The sequence below is a fragment of the Mauremys reevesii genome, linkage group 1 (assembly GCF_016161935.1).
Source record: "Mauremys reevesii isolate NIE-2019 linkage group 1, ASM1616193v1, whole genome shotgun sequence".
In the NCBI taxonomy this organism is placed as follows: Eukaryota; Metazoa; Chordata; order Testudines; family Geoemydidae; genus Mauremys; species Mauremys reevesii.
Genome location: NC_052623.1, coordinates 258,630,609 through 258,649,360, shown reverse-complemented (window position 1 = coordinate 258,649,360; position 18,752 = coordinate 258,630,609). Strand labels below are relative to the sequence as shown.

General features: G+C 46.2%; 1 long non-coding RNA gene across 1 annotated transcript in view; it reads left to right on the top strand.

Annotated features, from left to right (window-relative positions):
* Window positions 1-9,077, top strand: part of LOC120385517 — a 37,759-nt gene extending 28,682 nt beyond the window's left edge. The window contains exon 3 of the long non-coding RNA XR_005589384.1: window positions 8,944-9,077. This is a non-coding gene — a long non-coding RNA (uncharacterized LOC120385517). The remainder of the gene's footprint in view (window positions 1-8,943) is intronic.
* The last annotated feature ends 9,675 nt before the right edge of the window (window positions 9,078-18,752 follow it).

Genomic DNA, 18,752 nt, shown 5'->3' with positions numbered 1-18,752 from the left:
GTTTCAATATATATTGATGAGTAATTGGGTGCTTTTTAATTTCATTCAGGTCAAAAACCATATTTTTGCTTTTGATATTTGAAAAAGGAAAACATTTATTAAAATACAGACATTGAAATTAAAGCGCCACAATTAGTCTCCCATTTTTCTTCTGCATGTGTTTCTTTTGTCCATTTGTGGACTTGAAAGAATGCTTGTTTTACAGCAGTGTCAATATACAAATTTTATCTCGAGTTAATTGGTGTCATTTTCCAAGCCCTGCTCCTTTTTCAGATCTCTGCATTCCTCCTCTTGCCATAGTCTGCCTTTGCACAGCCTGTTCCCTCATCAAAATGCTTTTGTCTGCTCATAGCCCTGTACCTACAGCATATTCCCTCTCAGATCATGATATTGTGTATTGCCTCAGCAACCTCTTCTGTATGCACTGCCCATCTCTGCACAAAGGCCTATGCTCTCTCTGTACCCCTTTCTCTCTCATCTTTTGTTGAAGGCTGCATTCATAGCCAAAGTATCCTCTACCCAGCCTTTTATGTGGTATGCTTTAAACCCTTTCATTCCTTTGATGAACATTCTCAGCTACCCATTCTCTCCCTTACAGGGAGCTGGATCTTCCTCAAAGTTATTATGCAGCAAGAAGAGACTAGGCCCCATTATTTGAATGTCTTTTTGATTTCACACGTCGTTTAAATGAATTGAATATATGTGTAACCAATGATTACCCATTAAAGTAGCTACACTGATCAGTGCTTTTCAGTGGGGAAGAGAAATTAAAACCACTATGAGTAAAGAAGCAAGAATCAGGCTTTGTGCTGCTTTCTTTGAATTAATATTAGATGACAAATCCCATATTAATACCGCATAGATACTTCTATAGCTACCAAGAGTTCATCATGACTTACAATATTACAATAAAGGGAAAAGAAATGAATGATTCAATTATGATTTTAAAGCTTTCCTGTTTTTATGAAAATCATTATATTATTTGCAGAGGAATGTACCAGAAAAAGTGGTTCAGTGACAGATTTTTTAGTGTTATAAAGCCCCTTTTAGAATTATTATTGAGGATAGAGAAAGTAAGGCACAGGGTGCCTTTAATTAAAAAAAAATTTTTGGGTGGTCTAAAAACTAGCCCTTACACAACATTTTTTGCATCACAAAACCACTACAACAATTTATCTCCACTGTGGGTGACGGGGTGGTGGTGGTGTTGAATATTTGAACAGCAGGGTATCTGGCTGGGATAGAAACAACAGCAATAAAGCTAGTAAGGGGAAGTTTACATAACACCTGCTTAATCTATGCCTAGCTACAGCCCACTATAATTAATCTTGCACTTTATAGAGCAAAAATATGTGGGGGGGTTATAGATTTTCTACTATAAACTTATTTTCTGCAAAATAAATGACAGACTTACAGATTACCAGCCCATTAAAACAGCACTAAGAAATGTTAAATGGGTCTGATTTAAACACACACAGGCAAACTCTGATCAGTTACTTGGGTGTAGCTCCCATTGACCTTAGTGGGAGCTGCACTTCCACCCATTTAACTAAGTGCAAAATTTGGCCCATAAATAAGGAAAAAATTCAGAGTAAGGCTGAAACTGACTTCAGCTAAGCCTGTTAGAATTAAATCTTCTAGAAATACATTTGAGATTCATTCCACTAAATTCTCCTAGCCTTCCAGAGGCAACAGCAGATCTCAAGGTACCAACTGTTTAAAGACTTTGTTTAGACATCTGAACATATTAATAACAGCATTTTATTCTTACTTTTGAATTGCCGTGAGGTTTCAGAATTTGACGTAGGCCTTTATGCCCAAATCCTGCCCCAAAGCAATGCTCCCTTTACACAGCTCAGGCAGAGCAAAGGGAGCAGTAACTCTCAGCCTCCTTCTGGCAGGGGAATCTCCCAGCATGAGAGACTTTCAGTGGGCTTAGAGGCAGAGTAAAGCATGCTTCTTTGCTACACCCTTGCAGGTAGGGTAGGGTGACCAGACGTCCTGATTTTATCGGGACTGTCCCGATATTTGTCCCGCTTGCTTGCTGTTTTTATGAAAATCATTATATTATTTGCAGAGGAATGTACCAGAAAAAGTGGTTCAGTGACAGATTTTTTAGTATTATAAAGCCCCTTTTAGAATTATTATTGGGGACAGAGAAAGTAAGGCACAGGGTGGTCTAAAAACTAGCCCTTACACAACATTTTTTGCATCACAAAACCACTACAGCAATTTGTCTCCACTGGGGGTGACGGGGTGGTGGTGGTGTTGAATATTTGACAGATGTTTGGTTGGGACACTGGCAAACAAGCAATTTTGCCCTCCGCTCTGGCACAGGCGGAGCCCAGAGGGGCTCTCACCCCTCCTCCCCCAGCCCCACCCCCTCCTTCCCCCATTGGATCCGTCCCCAAATCCCTGCCCTGGCCCCGCCCCCAGCCCCGCTCCCTCACTGCCCCATTGGATCCCTCCCCAAATCCCTGCCCTGGCCCCACCTCTTCCCCAAGCACGCGGCATTCCTCCTCCCTCCCAGGCTTGCGCTGATCAGCTGTATGGCGGCGCAAGCCTGGAGGGAGGGGATGGCCCCCAGCACTCACCCTGTGAACTGCTCCAGTACAGGTTCTGGTGGCTGGGGTGGGAGGGCACTGCGGCGGGTTTTTTTATCCCCTCCGTGCCCCCTCCCCCCCGCATCCCAATATTTCATCTTTGTTATCTGGTCACCCTAAGGTAGGGTTTCCAATTTTCTAATCACACAAAATGGAACACGCTTGCCCCACTCCTTCTGAAGCCCCACCCCCCTGGTTGCTCCATCCCCCCTCCCTCCGTCGCTCATTCTTCCCCACCCTCACTCACTTTCATGGAGCTGGGGCGGGGAGTTGGGATGTGGGAGGGCTTGAGGGCTCCAGTTGGGGGTGTGGGCTCTGGGGTGGGGCCGGGGATTGTAGGCATATTAAAGAAGGTACTAACAGTGATTCCCCCAAGTGACAGTGATCCCCCACCCCAGTTTCACCAAGTACAAAAATCTTTTAGTTCTTCTGTTAAACTTGTAAGTTCCTGTCTGCAGAAAACATTGATTGTATCTGTCCTGTGAAAGATACTCTATTACTATGTAAAATTTACAAACAAGTTAATTGACTTTGTTCTTGAAGTGGACACTATGTTATCACCCCTGCTATGAGCCTTAAGCCGTTAATTGACTCTGCCTAAGATATGGAATGTATGTTGATGAATGCTTAATGTACGTGAATGGTTAGGGAGGTGCCAGCCTAGAAAGGATCCATCCGCCGAAAAATGTGTCAAGTGGACCACCAGACAACCCCCAGAGGGTAAACTGGGATCCACCCCAAACACTTGGAAGGAATGTGCCACTTTAGACAGTGTGGAGCCACCAGGAATGTGCCATCTGCTGATTGAGCCAGCAACAGCAGGATGAAACAGCTCCCATAGACTAACATAGGAATTAATTCCTATAAGAATGAACTCCAAAAACTGAGGACTTTGAGTCTCTGGTTCTGCTGCCAGCCTCCAGAGCATCAGGTGCATCTGACACAGACTCGGCTCCATCCTCATGACCAAGATACCTGTCCTGTATCTTGGCATGCGCAACTTCTAGGCTGGTAACTATAACACCTATACAGAACCTGAATGAATGATTGTGTGAATGAATGTGTGTGTGTGTGTGTGTGTGTGAGGAATACGTAGTAATAGGAATTAGTCAAACAACGTTGTTTACTTTTGTCTTTTGCTTTATTATTATATTTACAATAAATGTGGCATCTTTGCCTTATACCTCTTAATAAGATCCTGCTGGTTTTTATTATATTGGTATAACATTATGATGGGTTCGGGGTACAAGAGGGGGCTCTGGGCTGGGGGTTTGGAGTGCGGGAGGGGATGTGGGCTCCATCTGAGGGTGCAGGCTCTGGGGTGGAGCTGGGGATGAAGGGTTTTGGCTGCAGGAGGGACTCCGGGCTGGGGCGGGGGGGGGGGAGTGTGGGGTCCCTGCAGCGCTTACTGCGTCTCCAAGGAAGCGGCTGCCAGGTCCCTGTGGCCTCTAGGCACATATGCAGCCGGGCAGCTCTGCGCAGTGCGTGCTGCCTTCATGCCCCCCCGCCCGCAGCTCCCATTGGTTGCGGTTCCTGGCCAATGGGAGGTGCGGAGCTGGTGCTGGGGGCGGGGGCACTGCGCAGAGCCTCCCTGGTGGCTGTTTCCAGGAGCAGCATGGAGCCAGGGTAGGTAGAGAGCCTGCCTTAGCTCCACATCCCCACTGTGCCGCTGACCAGACTTTTAACGGTCCAATCGGTGATGCCGACCAGAGCTGCCACGGTCCCTTTTTGACCAGGTGTTGCAGTCGAAAATCAGACACCTGGTAACCCTACTTGCAGCCCCAAGTATAGGGTGTGTGTCTGAACCAATCTGTGCTATGGCAATCCCTGGCTGGCAGATGCCCTTTGGGGCTGTAGTCAGCTGCTGTATCATAGTCTAAGGACAATTTACAACTGGTCCAGGGTTAGGGTGCCATAAACAGCTCTTTTTTACCTCTGCAGATGCAATCAGCAGAAACTGGGTGAAGCTGAGGATCTGCCCCTTAGTGTTTAATCCTTTGAATATTTTTTGTGTGTAACAATTACATTTTTTAGGGTGGTGTTATGAGCTGGGTGAAACCTTGTTACTGGCTGATTTAAACCTCAGTGAGGTTGATGGGTGTGACTATATCCTGCAATTAGCATAACTAAGGATGAGTTAATCACAACCCCTTACCTAAAACAAAAGAGGTAGGTGAACCGGGCCTGGAGTTTTAGACTGGGCAGGGCTGCCCAGGGGATTCAGGGGGCCTGGGGTCTTCGGCAGCGGGGGGCCCCTGCCGCTGAAGACTCAGCACTTTGGCAGCGGGTCCAGGGGTGGAAGGACCCCCCGCCTCGGGTCTTTGGGGCGCTTCGGCGGCAGGTCCCTGAGTGGAAGGACCCCCCGCTGCTGAATTGCCACCGAAGACCCAGAGCAGAAGACGCTCCAGGGGCCTGGGCTCCACAAGAGTTTTCTGGGGCCCCCAGAGCGAGTGAAGGACCCTGCTCCAGAGGCCCCGAAAAACTCTCCTGGGGGCCCCTGTGGGGCCCGGGGCAAATTGCCCCTCTTGCCCCCCCTCTGGGTGGCCCTGAGACTGGGTGGGTAAAGGGGCTTTTGTTGAGCATGATTTTGGGTAAAGCATATGTGCAGTGGAGCCCACTGCTGTGCAGCCTCTCCATCATGATGGGTGCAGCCAAAATTGAGTCAGTGACATTGTGAGTGTGGGGATCGCAGTGCCACTTACATTTGGCCTCTTGTGACAATTGGTCTGTATAACTTTTGCCTACGTGGAAATTAACCATAAAAATAGGTCAAATTGTTTTTAATAATGAGTGTTATAAATAGGTGCAAGAAAACTACACCAAGAGACTAAATTAGTCCAGACAAAAAGGCCAACCTGATATAATTCAAGGACTATTTTGAAATCATGCGTAGTAAAAACAGAAGATGTGGAACTGTAAATTAATTAAACAAAATTGGTGTGTTGGAAATTAGGCCTAATTGGTGAACAAAATAATGAGGGGATAGGTTGTTCCACCCATCACTCCCTTGTTGGGTCCTTAAAGAAAGCGATTTCTGGCAGAAAATATAGAAAAAATGGAGGGGGCGAGAACAGATGGAGGCTACTCTAGCACGCTCCACCATCGTACCTGCCACCCTCACCATCTCCTGAGAGTCAGGACCCCTGGCCTTCACCATCCAAATCCTGAGAGATGTCCTGACCAGACTGTGCCAGAGAAAGGGACCTCAGATAACACTGTCACCCCTATCAGCTGCAGCTAAATCCCAACCAACACCTGGGATGAAATAGGATCAGACTTTAATAGCAGCAATGGCTCCAACTCATCTCAACTAACTTCTTCTCTTTCCCCTCCAAAAGACAGTTCGTCTTTAATACCATCTAAGAAACCGTCAAACAAAGGGTTTTTTTCCTTCTAAAACTGTCTCCAGATAAAGGGAAAGGGACCAAGGGATGAACACCTTCTTAATCCTTGACATTTCAAATACTTTACCTATTTTTCCTTCTTTTCTGTATCTTTACTAAAAAGTTAAAAATGGTTTTTAATGATGTGTGCGCCATGGTACTAAGCAGGCTAAAGCCTCTGTATACCAAACACCACACCTAGTTTAACACTGTTTAATGTTAAACAGCAACTGTTAGCACCTTTAGTCCATGTATTCCATTGAAATTAATACAAGACCCACCATACCCCTACACGGCGGGGCGGCGGGGCCACACTTGAGCAGTGCTGCAATCACTGTACACCATGCAAAGCCATTCAGTTTTGGTCCTGCCACTCTCCATCATGATAGGAAGGATCCAGGGGTCAAACCTAAGTGGGTGGTGGGGTGGCCAGCACTGTTCCTTCTCACCATGGGGCCAGCTCTTGAACCAGGCACTAACTGGCCTCACCCCACTTTCAGCAAATGATCTGGAGAAAGGGATAAACAGTGAGGTGGCAAAGTTTGCAGATGATACTAAACTACTCAAGATAGTTAAGACCAAAGCAGATTGTAAAGAACTTCAAAAAGATCTCACAAAACTAAGTGATTGGGCAACAAAATGGCAAATGAAATTTAATGTGGATAAATGTAAAGTAATGCACATTGGAAAAAATAACCCCAACTATACATACAACATGATGGGGGCTAATTTAGCTACAACGAGTCAGGAAAAAGATCTTGGAGTCATCATGGATAGTTCTCTGAAGATGTCCACGCAGTGTGCAGAGGCAGTCAAAAAAGCAAACAGGATGTTAGGAATCATTAAAAAGGGGAAAGAGAATAAGACTGAGAATATATTATTGCCCTTATATAAATCCATGGTACGCCCACATCTCGAATACTGTGTACAGATGTGGTCTCCTCACCTCAAAAACATATTCTAGCACTAGAAAAGGTTCAGAAAAGGGCAACTAAAATGATTAGGGGTTTGGAGAGGGTCCCATATGAGGAAAGATTAAAGAGGCTAGGACTCTTCAGCTTGGAAAAGAGAAGACTAAGGGGGGATATGATAGAGGTATATAAAATCATGACTGATGTTGAGAAAGTGGATAAGGAAAAGCTATTTACTTATTCCCATAATACAAGAACTAGGGGTCACCAAATGAAATTAATAGGCAGCAGGTTTAAAACAAATAAAAGGAAGTTCTTCTTCACGCAGCACACAGTCAACTTGTGGAACTCCTTACCTGAGGAGGTTGTGAAGGCTAGGACTATAACAATGTTTAAAAGGGGACTGGATAAATTCATGGTGGCTAAGTCCATAAATGGCTATTAGCTAGGATGGGTAAGAATGGTGTCCCTAGCCTCTGTTCGTCAGAGGATGGAGATGGATGGCAGGAGAGAGATCACTTGATTATTGCCTGTTAGGTTCACTCCCTCTGGGGCACCTGGCATTGGCCACTGTCAGTAGACAGATACTGGGCTAGATGGACCTTTGGTCTGACCTGATATGGCCGTTCTTATGTTCCCTCTGCTCTGAATGCAGGACTTGCTCAGTGACAGCATCAAAACCTGCTATGAGTATGGAGAGCTGTGGCGAGTGCCTGCAGGGAGGATCTGATCAGAAGAGAGGCTGTGGGAAGACCTGGTGGGGTAGACACAAAGGGCGTTGCCTCTGGTGTAGATGCCATGCTAAGTTAAAGTGAAAGAGGTTTAGTTGTGCATACCATCTGAAAAATTTCTGGAGGAGCCCCAGAAAATGTGTGTGAGGGAAGGGAGATCAAGAAAGCCAAGCAGCAGCCTGCGAGCATGGTGTATGACCCTGGAAAATGAGAGAGAGAGATTTGGGTCTGGTGTTGGCTACAGAGGGTTGGGGCTGTAAGCTATTATTCTTTTGTTTCTGGTTCCTTCTGCATTTAGAGAAGCAGGACCTTGTACATCCCTTGTAAGTAAACAAGACTGCATCAAAGGAAATACCAGACCCAGTCATCAGTTTCTACTCCCTCACTGGGACATCTTCAGGGCCTTGAACTTCAACTAGCTGCTTGGGTCAAAAAGGGTATTGATAATTAATTATTTGAAAGGCTGTTGATTAATTGCAGTTAACTCTCGCAATTAACTCAAGAAAATGAATCGTGGTTAAAAAAATTAATTGGGGTTAATCGCATTTTTAATCACACTATTAAACAATAGAATACCAATTGGCAGGTGGTAGTGAGGTGCCTCACAGTGGTGGGTACCCCGGGAAGCATCACACCCCCCACTTATTATACTTTCTATCATATTATCTTGTTTCTTAAGTTCCCTGATCCCACTTTCAAACTGCCTCAACACCTTATGGGTAGTCATTGTTTGTCCTTTTCTGGACAATGCACACATCTTGCAGTTAATATTACTAAAATATCTGCTACAACAATTTCAAAATAAGCTAAACCTAAATACCGCTCAGTAAAATTCCACCTTCTATACTTAGCTTAACTGTAAAGCATCATGGAAGTCTTGCTTCCAGGCAAGCCTTAAAAATCTTGCTTGGCCTATCTTAAGTGTCAACAAGGGGCAACAGTAGTATTAATAAGAACACAGATGTGTTTGAGATAGGGTGACCAGACAGCAAGTGTGAAAAATCGGGATGGGGGTGGGAGGTAATAGGACCCTATATAAGAAAAAGGCCCCAAAATTGGGACTGTCCCTATAAAATCGGGACATCTGGTCACCCTAGTTTGAGATGCCACTTCCTTATGGAGACTGAGGAACTCCTGAAATCTGCATGTCATTGAAACCAATTATGCTAAGACTCAGTATGACTGATAGCATCCTCCCCTGTGGGCTAGAAAATTATGAGTTCAGGTGTCAGACTAAGCCCTGTGTTGTAGCCACAGCAGTAGTGGAAGGAGTCAGATGTTTAACTGAAATTCTTTCTGCTTATTTTGGCTACAGGCCCCTTGGCACTTTCTAAAATGACCTGTGAGTACCTCCCCCCCGCAGCTCCCATTGGCTGGGAACGGGGAACCGCAGGGACATGGTGCTGGCTGCTTCCGGGAGCGGTGCGGGGCCAGGGCAGGCAGGCAGACAGGGAGCCTGCCCTGGCACGTGCCGCTACCACTCCGGAGCCGCTCCAGGTAAGCGGGGCCAGGTCGGAGCCCACACCCCAAACCCCTCCTATAGCCCAACTCCCTCCCCTGAGCTCCCCTGCTGCCCCCTGCCTGCACCCCGCACCCCTCCTGCCCAACCCTCTGCCCTGAGCCTCTGCTGCACCCCGCACCCCTCCTGCACCCCAACCCCCTGCCCTGAGCCCCCTCCTGTACCCCAACCCCCTGCCCTGAGCCCCCTCCTGCACTCCACACTCCCTCCTGTACCCCAACCCCTTTTCCTGAGCCCCCTCATACACTCCACACCCCTCCTGCACCCCAACCCCCTTCCCTGAACCCCCCATACACCCCACACTCCAACCCCCTTCCCTGAGCCCCTTCCTGCACACCGCACCCTCTCCCACACCCCACACTCCCTCCTGCACCCCAACCCCCTGCCCCAGCCCTACATTCATGGCCCTGCATGCAATTTCTCCACCCAGATGTGGCCCTTGGACCAAAAAGTTTGCCCACCTCCAGCCTAGGGTCTGAAGGTACGTCTACACTACGGGACTATTCCGAATTTGCATAAACCGGTTTTTGTAAAACAGATTTTTAAAAATCATGCGGCGCCACACCACACTAAACACATCGGTGGTGTGTGTCACGGTCCGAGGACGGCGATTTCTGAGGATTTCTGCACTGTAGGTAGCTAGCTATCCCGTCCGTTCAGTTCCCCCCCCTTCCCGCCCCCTTGGCATTTCCGTTGAGAGATCGGTGCCTGATGGGGGGAAAAAAAATCATTGGTGGTTCTGGGGTCTGGGGGTGGTCCTCCCTCTCTCCCCTCCAGCGCAGACAACCAACGCGCGCTTTTTTTTGCTTGAACGAACCAGCAAGGCCATAGCAAGCAGCAGCATGGACCCTGCCAGCTCCACCCCACCAGCTGGATATGAACACTCAACTCTCTCGCAGGCAGCAGTATGCATGCCAGGAGTATATGCTGAAGACGTAGGCGAGGCAGAGGCGAAGCGATGACATGATGACAGTGAGCGATGACAGGACACAGATGGACACAGACCGCGCGGCGCTTTCGCTTGGATCCCCTGATGGGGGGCAGATTCTATCCATTGATTGAAAAGATTTTTGGCCGAAACAAGCACTGACTGACTGGTGACACGCATTGTGTTGCAGTGGTGTGCGCAGGTGTGGGTGGCGGACAAACTATGCGCACTTTCACTTTTTCACTTTCATGGAACTTTGTTGCTTGCTTTGCCCTGCCCTGCCCTGAAACACCAGCCCTCCAAGATGAGAGCAGCCCCGACAGTAGCAGCAGCGAAAAGCTGCTTGCAACAGACAGCAGCCAGGTCAAGGTAGAATCAAATCAATTTGGAGTTGGAAGTGTGGGTGGCTGCTGTGATGCAAGCTGCTGCTGCTAAGCAATCACTAAGCTGAGGCTCTAAAAGGCTGCTACTCTGCTGCCATGGGATGGAGCAGATAGGGGGAAATAGGGGTCCTAATGATTCCCATATGCCACGGGCGGCATGCATCACCCCCATCCCTATCACCAGGTCACCAGCGCAGGCGGGTCAATTTCACTGGTGCAAGCACTATTGCAGCACTGGACCGACACAAACATCCACGCACAAGGACGTTTCAGGGTTTGGGGATGATGATGGATTCAATGATTCAGAAGCACTAAATGTTTTCAGCAGCAGACTGGACTTGTTAAACCCAAGCAGCAAGGGAGTTGTTCTTGTTGAGAAAAGCCTGTCCAGGGGATGTTGAAATGCATTGCCATGGCTCACCTCAGAAGCCACAGACAGCAGCCTGACAGCGGCCAGGATGTGTTCACAGGGACAGCTAGACAGGTGTGCAATTGTGGGTTGGTGGAGATTGGCTTCAGAATTTTTAAAGGCTCTTATTTGGGACATTTGACAGCCCTTCCTCAGCCCAACCAATGTCCCCCTATTCTCCTCTGCTGCTGTGCCCAAAATCAATGTCTCTTGTGGAGACCTTGGGGAGGGGTTGGGGGAGGGGGAGAGGAGAAGGGCAGGGCATCACCTGGCCGCTGATTAGAGACCAGAGAGAGGACCAGAAGAGCACAGAGGGAAGCAAAAGCAGAAGCTTTGATCAGAGAACAGTGTGACTCAGAGGTGTACAGAGTGACTGCTGTGTTTGTTGATTTGACCCCAAACCCCCAGATTACTCCCCTCCCCTCCCACCTCCTTCTTATGCAAATAAAAGTCACTTCATTTAAAAAGCATTAATTTTTTTTTTTAATTAAATATTTTTCATTTTATTATAAATGGAGAAGGAGAGGAGGAAAGGAGGGGATGAGGAAAGGAAGGAAAAGGATGGAGAAAAAAAAAAAAAAAAAATTGGCTGGGCCACGGGGTGGGGGGGGGGTGGGCGGGTGGGGTGGGGCTCCTCACGCGGGTGGCCGTCTGAGGTGAGGGTGAGGGGGGGTGGAGTGTGAGGAGGGGCAGGAGGGGGGGGGTGGGTGGGCTGGGGCTCCCTGCTGCACCCTGAAGCCCTGCTGCTGCACCTGAATGTCAGTTTGATCACGCTTGCAGCCCAGTGATGCTGATCCCACTCTCGATGCCGCCAGCCGCCACCGCTGATCCTCCCGCCCCCCTGCCACCCGCCACTCTCTCCTCCGGTCCACCTCCATTGCTCTCTCCTCCACCTTCCCTCTCCTCTCCACGTTCTCATCCTCCACCCCCATCCTTCCTGTCCTCACGCTCATCATATTTCATCCACCTCTCTCTCATCTTCTTCATCTCTTCATAACTCTGTTCCTCTTCTTTCAGATGAGCCTCCATTCATCCGCTGCCTCTTTTTTCCTATCTGAGAACATCTCATCTCTAGGAGGGGAATGAAAATAAGAAAAATATTTATAAAGATACAGATAAATATTTAGAAAGAATAATTTTTCAGAAATGAGGATTTACATATCACACAGGTAGCACATTTTCATAGCACATTCATCTTCTGATTGACTGCTTGCTTCTCTATTTTTCATCTTACAGGCATCAGCTTGCATCTCAGGGGGCCCAGACAGCACTCAGTCCAGGCATCAGAGCTCCCATGGCAGGCCACAAGCCCTCCCCTGCTCCATTTCAACCCCCTCACCCACCCTCCCCACCCACTGTAGCTTCCCCCCACCCACTCACTGTCCCCCCCCCCCCCCCCTAAGATTGTCCGGTGTAGCTTGGGAAGATCGCTCATCCGGTGACCTCCCAGAAAATTTCATTTCGCCATTGTCTTTCCCCCTCCCGTTTTTCCACTGCCAGGGAAAGTGTTTTTTTTTGATCCATTCCACTTCCCTCTCTTAAAATTAATTTAGCCATTTAAAAAATTCCTGATTTTTTAAGAATCTTATAAGAAGGATAACACTTTGCTGAGATAAAGATCCCTTTGCCATGCGATATGCTTTGAGACATCCTGATCCTGATTACTTATGGCCCGTATACCTTAATGAATGACACGGTGGCTTGAATGCTGCACCACCTGGTACCTACCAAGGCTTCAGGAGTACCTACAGGAGGCTTTCTTGAACCTTACACAGATGCTTCGGTCCCCTACTGGAGCTACTCATGAGAACAAACGAGGATAATGTCAATCCCGGACATGTTAACAAACTTTTCTAATGTATCACATCCCAAGTCCTCTCATCCAAAGTCCTCAGGGCTAAGGCTTGCTTAAAAAAAACACTTAAAAACACTGACTGCTATTTGCTGCGGTACCTGTTTGCTATTGCTTTGCTGGGCTGTTGCAGGGTGGCTCTAGGGCCAGGGTCTCTGAAGCCCTGGTAATGCCGTCAGGGCTGGGAAAGCTGCTCCTGGTGGTCTTCCTCTCTGTGCCTTCTGCTTCACTCCCCCGTCTGCATAATCCTCAGACAAGCCAGAGATTACAACCCCCTCCTCACATACCCTCGGAATCCCCAGGTAGGGAATAGTACTTGATTTTGCTTCTTAAAATTGTCAGCAGCTCAGCATAGATATGCATGTTTCCCACCCTGCGGCATGCTTTTCGCTGGTTTTGTTCTTTTGTTTTTGCTTTGGTTTCTTTACTTCTCACTGCAGCAGCTCCTGCTGTGGTCCTGGCACCTGCAGAGTCCCTGCTGTTTTTTTTCATTTTTTTCATTTTTCTTTTTCTTTACTTTTTTCAGCCTGCACTTTGGGGAGTCTTTTCTATTAGCACTCGATCAGTCCCCCATATAGCCCCAGTGTGGGCTCTTTTTGAGCTCTCCATTGCGAGCGCATTTTCTGTGATGATGAGCTGCTGCGCTGTTGTGATGATGAGAGCTCCACCTGCTGCATTGTTATGATGAATTTCAAAGTTCGCGGGGAATTTCTGTCTTCAGAGCTCTCCACGCTGTCGGCTTGCTGTGCAGCCTGGTGAGTGTGAGTAGTTTTTCCTGTCTACCAGGCACCACAGATTGCGGCCGCCCACTACCACACATATTGCCACCACATAGCACCGATAGCCCTACTCCTCCATGTGGACCGCGATCGTCACTAACCCTACAAAACCGATATAAGAGTTAGTTAAAATTAAGCCTGATACTCCTAAGCGTGCTCCCTGGGTCACTTCTTACCCTTGTTCCAGTCCCTCTGATGACATCATGGGTTGGACTAGGGATCCCTCCTGTGTTCCCCTCTGATCTGTCTCTGGAGTCTCTTCTGCTAGAAACAGTGAGTTGTCAACTTTGGCTTCTGCGGTCGAAGGGCTTCTGGTGGCTTGGCTATGGGGTTCAGTCCCAGCAGCTTGGAGGCCTGGCAGTTTCTTGGCAGGAGGCTGCTGCACCCAACTGCTCTCCTCCTCTATCAGCCCAGACTGAGCTAAGCTGCTCCCTTTTGAATGCTCCCGCCAACGGGAGCACGCCCAGCAGAGAGGGGGCATGGCTTCATGCATCCAGAGAAGCTCCTTAACCCTCGCCTTGCCAGTGTGGGGTTGATACACCCTGTCACACTTGGTTAGATGTGAGCTGCATCTCTGATCATGGGGTGACTGTTTGCTTACAATGTCAGCACACCACCAGTGTTTCATTCAGCAGTACTTTGGGATGTTTGGTGTACAGAAGGAGCTATACGAAACCATGTTCTATTATAGAAGTGTATGGAGATGTTCTTTCATACCTTGTATTACTCATGCTTTTGACTGTGCCAATTCTCCAAGCCAGAACACGATCATTTCACATTCACTCTTTGTGAAAGTATATGATGCTGTTCGCCCTAGAAAATAATCACTTTTCTACAGTTTCAGCCAATGTTCTGCCATTTCTGAAGGTTAATCACTGGTGCCATCGTAAGATAATAGACTGTAAGTAGGTCTTTGTTTCAGGCATAAAAGAATGAATTTTAAAAGTTTGGGTTAATAAAGAAATTGGAACTCAGTGGCAGGAGGCAGTGTTATAGATTTTAAAACATCAGGAGCATGATTAGCATTGTGGCATCAAAATGAAAGAATGCAATAAAATAAATAATTATATTCTCTAATTCTCAGAGCAATGAAAATGATTTTGTCAGCAGGGGAGGTTTGTTTTTTCTTTGAAGCTTAAATGTGTATATTCTCTCATTATTGCTTTATTTTAAAAGCTTTGCTATAAGGGAGCACATACCATACAATGTAGTTCACGTGGTGCTGTATGAATGATTGTCCTGCTTCTGCACTAAGATGTTCATACCAACGTTAGAAGAGTTGGGAATTAATTTAAAATTTCAGCAGGGATAACTAATTGCTATATGAGTTTCAAGGAAAACAGAAGGATATAAAAATGTGACCAGTGATCTTTGTAAAGGTACAGGGGCATGGGGTACATTTGCATTCCTGCAAAAAATGTACTAAAAGCAAGTAAAAAATCATGCAATTTGCAATTTGAGAATTTGGAAAAAAACAAATGTAACCCTCCTCCCCTTTTCTCCCTGGGTTACTCAGGAGCAGGCAGCACTCCTCTGTGTGCCCGGGCACCTGGTGCTGTTGGCTGACAGTAAAGGAAATCCTGAGTATCCCAGTGGCGATGGTGGAAAGGTGGGAATCCTCTGTCCACCCCTCTGCTGCAGTCCTTTTACTTGTAAAGGAAATTAAAATTGGTTGTGCCTCCACCTTGTACACCTTCAATGGCATCCCCTGGGAGCCTCTAGAAATAAATCTAAACTAATCTGTGCAATGGGTCTAACTCAAAAATACCATTTATAAACAATCTACATTTAAATTAAAGTTAAAATGTTAAGTAAAGGTGTGTTAAGAAAACATAACAGCCAGATTAAATGTCACCACTAATTTAAACCAGCAGGGGGCAGTTCAATAAATCAATTAACAAATGTAGTTTACTGTAATAAATGAAACTTATGTAACTTGCATTTACACTGCCACCATTTACCCCACCACGGAGTGTACATTCCTCTAGATTTCAGAGTTCTAAATGCTTGCATGGGTGAATTTGAAGATCTCGAAGCTGGAGGCAGCACTCTGTTGATCTAGTGAATCAGTCCAGCCAAGCTGCACAACCCTCTGAAGACTGGAGTTGTCTTAACCAAATGTCAGCCACCCTAGGATCTGGTTCAATGAGAAGACCACTCTGCCTCTTCTCAGACTCAGACAACCCCTGAAAGTCTCTTTGCTTCCCCCGTCCCTTGGAAGTACTTTCCCAAACAAGGGTGATGGTTACTCACGCTGCCTTCATACCAGGCCCAGCTCAGTCAGTTCTAGATACAGCAACAGTCTCTGCCCTGGCTCCAGTGAAGTCACCAACCACCTTAGAGGCTCCCTGCTTGATCAAAGCCCCAACAGGCTCTCAGTGGCAGCTGCTGGCTTCCTAGCAGCAGTTAACAGCAACTCCTGCTATGGACAGAACTCCACACAAGCAAGCTCAGCTCCTCTCCCAAACTAGAGCCGTCTGCATGCTCTCCCTGGAAGAGGAAGTCTCTCTGTCTCTTCCCGCAAGGCATCATGGGCGTTGTGGTCTCTAATGCATTCAGTAGCATCTAGGGACACCCCTTTCTGCATCAATTTCGCATGGGACATGTGACCCTGTATGGAATATGGGAGACACTTTATGATATTGCTGATACCAATATTATAGAATTGCAAGGAATCTGATTAGCTATGCCATGTAAGGTGTCTGTGAATATGGTAAATTATAGCAAGTATGATAATCTTGTTTATAGGTTTGTATCACCTTTTTATTGTGAATTATAGATAAGTGTGGTATATCTGTATTTCAAAACTTGTGCTGTGTTTCTGGATGATACCCCCAGACAGAAAGTCATCAGCACTAAGCCTGCTTGATGGCCCATCAAGGGAAATCAGCTATACAATTAACCCACTGAAAGCAGGCTGGGGCTACATCTTATGAGTCAGCAAGGCATGTAGGGGCATGCCTATGGACAGAACTCTAAGGCTTTTCCATGCCATGTGCTGTGAAGCTTGTGTTTGGAATAAAGAAAGTAGAGTCCACATGGCAAAGGATATGAAAAGGCAGCTGCATCTTCTCCATTTTGTCTTCATTCCTGTTTCTGGCCTCTGGAGTAACTTTTCTACAAATGAAGCTCTGAACAAACGACTGAATGACTCATCCAAGCTGTGGATATGTTCCAGAGGGACTTTCAAGCCAGCAAACTCACCAATACTGCTAAGAACCTGATATCTGAACTTTGAAGTCTCTGTATGTATCTGGTTGCTTTACCATTTAAGAACTCTCTTGTGTGTGGGTTTTTTTTATTTTTTTATTTTTTAAATAATAAACCATTAGTTTTAGACAGTAAAGGATTGGCTGGTAGTGTGGTATTTTGAGTAAGATCCAAACCAATATTGATCTGGTAACATGCCTGACCCTTTTGGGTCAGAAGAAAATTTTGTATACTGAGCAGAGTTTTTAAATAACTTCTCACTATACTGGATCTATGTGCTGATTGGGAGCCAGAGAATTGGAATGCAATAAAGGGGAGGGGGGTGTGATTTCTTTTTTCAGCTTCTTGATAACCAGTGTGGTGTCAGTAGCATAGTTTATGACTGGTTGGTGAGTTTAACCTCGTGTTAATCACCAGTTTGGGAAGTGCTCTCCCTTTTGCAGCCTGCCTTGACTATGGCATTTTCAGTGAGGACTGCCCCAGGCACCCCAGGTCACATTCTCTAAGGCTGGATTGCAGCACAGAGAATCCTTCCAGCTGGAACACTCCAAGTTAAGTTCAGAAGCCCCTCTAGTAAAGGGTGCTTACACAAACCAACCAACCAACCAAACCTGCCCCCCATCACACACTATACATGCATAAAGAGTAGCAAGATCTTGGGGTTACTAAACTTTGCAAAAAAAACCAACCACCACCAACTATCACCAGAAGCAGTGACAGAGAAAGTAGTCAGGGAAAATAGAAACAACTGGAACAACTAGGATAAAATAACAAATTCGTAGAAGGAGCAGAAGGCAAAAAGAACAAATAAGAGAACATTTGTAACAGATATCTAGAAGTTATAACCAAAATAGAGCCAAAGGCTCAGTTCTGCTCTCTTTAAAGTCAACACCAAAAGTCCAATTGCACTTTTAAAATACATTTGACATTTCTCCTATGCATTAAACAATGAATATTTAAAATATTATTTAATAGTCAGTGAAGAGTCAGCTGAAGAGACCCTTGTGTTGTAGCTTTATTCCAACCCCCGCATTTCTCAGTCACAACACAACAGGCCAAATTCACTTGGCGGTTAGTAAACAAAGACCAGCCCACTGAAGTCAGGGAGTTGTGTTGCTATGCCAGCACTGGATTTAACCCTACAACAGGTTTACTGTCTCTGAAATTGTGATGTACTGTGTACTGATCATGTTACACGCTTGTCACTGCAAATTAAAAAAAGAAGTGATTTTTTTTTCTGTCTTGAATTGTAATTTGATTGCAATTTAGATTTTTCTCCTGGTTTTTCCCTTTACTAGCTCCCGGAGGCTTCTAAACTCAGCAACTCAGATTTCGTTGGAAAGAGAACAAGCAATTTGAGTTTCCATATATAGTAAGTCACTCCTCTGGTATTACATTAAAGCCTAATTTAGACTGAACTTGTCCTTCTCTCAGTTGACTAATTGCGCTTACATGGTCTTTTATGCGGGAATATTACAGAATATTAAATTACAGATGGTTACATCTTATATTGGCAAATGTACGTTATTTTGTAGTGGTTATTATACATCTTAAAGATCTTATCTGTACAGGGTGTGAGAAGACCCAGGGAAGAATGAAGCAGAGGCCAAGAATTAAGGGAGAAGTCTAAAGGAAACTAGACTGCTCAAGAAATGGGATTTAGTTCTTTTATTATAAAGAGGGCTAGGAGTTATAGGCCAGGGAGAGAAAATGGACCTGAAGAATCAGGAAGCCAATTAGGCACAGAGAAGCAGTTCCAGATGGTGAGGGCAGCACAGAAGAAGAATCTAACTGCCAGCAGTGGAGAGACAGGCAGGAGAAACACGATATTTTAATGATTTCTGTTGAATTACATACACAAAACTACATTAAAAGATTGCAAAGTCAAGTATTCAAAACGTAGGAAAATGCCTATAGTGGCAACCTTAATTTGTCCCCCTTGTGTGTGTGTATGTATTATAATCATTTTTAATGACACGATCACATACCCTTATTCCCCACCCCCACCCCATTCTCTCACACTGACTCATTCAGTGCATAGGAT